Source organism: Penaeus monodon, chromosome 13, assembly GCF_015228065.2.
Source record: "Penaeus monodon isolate SGIC_2016 chromosome 13, NSTDA_Pmon_1, whole genome shotgun sequence".
NCBI lineage: Eukaryota > Metazoa > Arthropoda > Malacostraca > Decapoda > Penaeidae > Penaeus > Penaeus monodon.
Window position 1 is genome coordinate 28,704,998 of NC_051398.1, and position 5,000 is coordinate 28,709,997.

The 5,000-nt window shown below is 39.5% G+C and overlaps 1 protein-coding gene across 1 annotated transcript in view; it reads left to right on the forward strand.

Moving 5' to 3' along the window:
* LOC119580231 (sterol O-acyltransferase 1-like) overlaps window positions 1-5,000 on the forward strand; it is a 31,145-nt gene that overhangs the window by 13,503 nt on the left and 12,642 nt on the right. The gene's annotated exons all lie outside the window — the stretch shown is intronic.

Below are 5,000 nucleotides of genomic sequence, written 5' to 3' on the forward strand. Positions count from 1 at the left end.
TCTGTCTCTCTCTCTCTGTCTCTCTCTCTCTCTCTCTCTCTCTCTCTCTCTCTCTCTCTCTCTCTCTCTCTCTCTCTCTTTCTCACACACACACACACACACACACGCACACGCGCGCGCACAAACACATACACTTTCAGTCTCTCTCGAACATTTATGTCAGTTGTGTGTTTTCTAGTATACACGTAACAAGCAGTGTGACGAAACGGCATTTAATGGAAAGCAGCGAAAGTTTCCGGTTGAATTCTCGTAAAGCAGTTCACGGCGAATAATGTCATCGGGAGCGCGAGGGTAGTCTTCTTGCATATTATATTTTTCCGTTATGGTTTCATCTTTCAATGTTGTTGTTTGAAGAAAAGAGTATTGGTGGTTGCAATATGAGATGATAATATTAGCGGTTTTAGTCGATACATTTGTAATAATGATTAGGCAATGACGTCTAGAAACATTAATAGTTTTAAAAATGAATGCCACTCGATAAATATTATAACATCGCATTACAACATATAGTTTTAGTTTAAAGCAGATTGGGGCAGTGTTTTTTAATCACGAGGGAAAGTCCAGAACGGTCGGTTATTTCAAAACTTCTTCCTGTGGCGGCGGGATGTCCACCTGGTCGGATGCAAGGGTTTATTTTTTCCTCGAGGCTGGGAATTTCGTTTCCTAATTTGGTATATGTAAACGCAAATGAGTCCACGGGAACATACTTGTTAATATACATACCAAGGTCATTGCAGCATGTGAAAGGAAAGGGTGTGAATGAGAATAGACAAATAGGCGACGCAAGAGATTTACGAGTAATGGCGAGCGTCCTCAGAAGCGCCTGAGGTTCTGGTCAAGAGGTCATTGAAACGCGCCGAGTCCTTGCTCGGCGCCGTGAATTCCTTTGCTTACATAACGACCCCCATGTGTGTGTTTGTTTGTCTCTGTGTGTGTGTTTGTGTTTGTTTGTTTGTCTGTGTGTGTTTATGTATGTATATGTTTGTATATATACATATATATACATATATATTGCAGAATACCTCAATTTCTCTTTCAGTTTATTCTTTTCATAAGAAGTGATGTATACAGTACATGTAAATATTGTAATGAGATAACGATTGACATTAACATAACTGACGCTGATATGAAAATCTCTTAGTTGGATGCGAGGCACGATGTGGTTAGTGACAAATTAAACGTGTAAACACATCAACTTGTTATAATAATATTTATATATGGCCACAGAATTAGGGTCAGGAGGCAGAAAAATTGCCAATAGGCGAGGACGCAGAATGAGTGGAGAACAGAGAGGGCAAACCGATGTATGGAGCTTAGGAAATGCGGGAATCCTGGACCACATTTCCAAAGACAATGGGGGGACTAGGATCCTCGTAAGCAAAAGGCAGGACACGAATAAAAAGATGAGAAAGACTACCGCTATTTTTTCTACATCATAGCCAGATTATGCTTACACATAGAAAAAGATTTTTTCCACGTGAAATGCTTTACATATTACGAAAGCCTATTACTAGGTCAGAATCCATTTAACCAATAACTTTCGAATTCATTAGTTTTCCTAGGGCATTGGTCATTGAAGTAGTTAATCCCACGCAGGATCACAGCCTTTGGGAAGCTTTACCAGTTATTATGCAAGAAGTCTTATAGGGATTCACAGCGCGGCTGTTGCGACTCTGCGTTGGAAAAGAATCCCGGTGGTTACACCCACGCCTCTGTAAGCATTCAGCGTGAGCAGGAATAGTGGTCAGATATAGAATCGGTTATTAGGCCCTGGCAAGGACATGTGATAAGCATGCATTATGCATTGTGTTACGTATATCACGTTTAAAAAGATGTAATATGTTGAAGGGTATTAGTTGTGTAAAAAAATGTAATGTGTTATGTATATCACTTGCATCTTAAAAAACGCAATGATATTGTACAAGACACTTGATATATAAACGGTATACGGCACAAGATACCAGCCACATGAATAACCAAAGCGCGAACAAAGATAAATTGCAAATCAGTGGTAGATATAAATATAAATCATATATACACGCACCGAAAAATATGAGTAGTTTAACAAATATTAAAGGTAATCGCAGGTAGACCGCAGATACAAGCGTATTACCGAGAATAAGCTTATCAATGACAGAAGCAAATAAATGTAAATTTTATGCAGCTTCAAATTACTGAGTACCTACTGCACGAAGAGAAAACACATCCATATAGCTTAAAAAAATATATATATGTGGCGAGGAAATGTCAACATTCATGAAGCACAGCTTTCTTCTGCAGCTGCTGTTGATTTCCCTGCGCTTTGAATGGATATTCTGCGCACAGCCATGTATGCAACAACACACTACAAAGAACTAGAAAGAAAAGGCGTTCTTTACGTGGCGCAAAACGAGGCCAGGAAAGAAGGTTACGACGGAAACGAATGGAATAGCATGAGAAAAAATAAAAACGAAAAGAAAAAAATGGACTACATAAAAAAACAAGGGAGATATTCCGAAGTCGTAAAAGAAACGACAGAAGCACGTGAAGCAGAATATTAAAATGAAAAAGGGAAAATGAAAAGAGGACAAAGGGCGGTTCACCTGACCCAAGCTGACCTGAATCTCCCCTCAGGAGTCCTCGAGAGAGCTCTCGACACGGCCTTGGAGTTCTTTGCTTGTGTCGGATTGGAGCGACTTCACTTCGATTTTTTGTGGCGATATGGCGTTCTTGAGGCTGCTTATTTAGAAACGAGACGTTGCTGGTAATGCAGTAAACAGTAAATATTGGAAGCAATATTTGTCTAAAACACAAGAAAAAAACATTGTAGCTGGATAATTCTATAACAGATGAATGTATGAAGAGCATCAAAAGTCAGCTACAGTTATAACCGCAAAAAATAGAAACATGGAACCGCGCAGGCTCCCTTCCTTTTGCCTTGGCTTCATCCGCGTTATTGATAACTGTCAAGCGTTAGTCACTGGCTGCAATGAAACAGAAACTTCCTACTTGTACAAAGCTTGCGCCACAGACAGTGGCGGTTTTACTGAATGTCTGAGTGATTTATGTTAGTCTTTGCTCTCTACAGCCTATTGGCATGGCTCACCACCACCACATCGTCATCGTCATCGTTATCATGATGATCATGATCATCATGATCGTGATCAGGATCATCATGATTGTGATCATGATAATGATCATTATCATCATGGTCATCATTGTCATCATAATCGTCATTATCATGATCATTATCATCATGATCATGATCATCATGATCATGATCATTATCATGATTATGATCATTATCTTCACGATCATGATCATCATTATCATCATGATCATCATTATCATCATGATCATCATTATCATCATGATCATCATTATCATCATGATTATGATCATCATTATCATCATGATGTAAGAGCCGGAATGCTGGGCCCTGCAAGACTATGGTAGGTGGCGAGCTTAGGGTGTAAGGTAGACGACCAAGATGTCTTGACTCCTTTATTATATTGTATGATGGAGTACGGCTGCGCCGAGGAACGAGGTGTTGCTCTTGGCTCCCCGAAGGGAATCTGCCTGTCATATCCTACAGTGGTCTGAAGATGGGCATAGATCACGTGCTTAACATATGACAATCATTGGTGATGAAAGGTAGTGTTACAACAACATTGCATAGCTCTTGTGGAAGGGGATAGACAACACAACATTGGAATGTCTAGTGTGGCAACGAGAGACGAATAAACAGGTAAAGCAATGGACATACTTATATGTATGTGTGTGTGTGGGAATATAGGCATTTGACAATACATAAGATTATACAAGGCATGTAGAATATAACAACAGCTAAATAGAATAACATTGACATACACATTTCAGTAACATCACATATATAAAGCTGGGTTACACATGATCATGATCATCATTATCATTATCATTATGATCATTATCATCATGATTATGATCATTATCACGATCATGATCATCATTATCATCATGATCATGATTTTCGTTATCATGATTAGGATCATGATTATGATCATCATTATCATCATCATCATCATCATCATTATCATCATGATTATGATCATCATTATCATCATGATTATGATCATCATTATCATCATGATTATGATCATCATTATCATCATGATTATGATCATCATTATCATGATTATGATCATCATTATCATCATGATTATGATCATCATTATCATCATGATTATGATCATCACTATCATCATGATCGTGATCATGATCATGATGATCATCGACCTCGACAGTTGGGGGGGGGGGGGTAAATGAGGAGTAGCATCTTAGAAGACAGCCTTAATATCTTCCTTTCGAACCAGTTCAACAATTTTTCCCTTTATGCCTCGTGAGTATCGTCTCCACACAACTTCCAGGCTAGTCACCTTAGAGCCCGGTGTACGGCGCGATTTAGGACTGTTGGTGATTGGACGTCCATTGGAAATTTTCAGGCGAAATTGACTTTGACTTTCATGAAACGCTGGAGGAAAAATGACGACCTACAATTTCGTGGTTGCGCAGCGACTTATATTGCTTATTTTCCGTCTCTCTTTCGCCTTTTTCCGCCATCCCTTCTTCATTCTCTTATCTTCTCCCTTCCTATCTCAATTCCTTCCTCTCATTCTCCTTTCCCCCCTCATTTCTCCATTATCTCTGCTTCTCCCTGTCCTCTTCTTCTCCGTCCCCTCTTGAATACCGTGGACACGAAGCCACACGACCGCCTCTCGAAAGATGGTCACTGGCTTGCCTGCTGCCCTCTTCGGTAACGGCTTGCGCTATGTTTCCACGTCGCCAAAACAGGAATTCGTATTGGATTGCCTCGTAAGAGTTCACTTGTTTTATTGATTCCCTTGCTCGCAGCGCAGGTTTTTTGTTGACAATATTTTGTAAATAGATGATTATTAGATTGCTAGATAATCAAATAATCATTCTCGTATACAGTTTAGTGCCACAAATGTAGAGAAGCAACACGTAGCACGTCTGCTATGTGT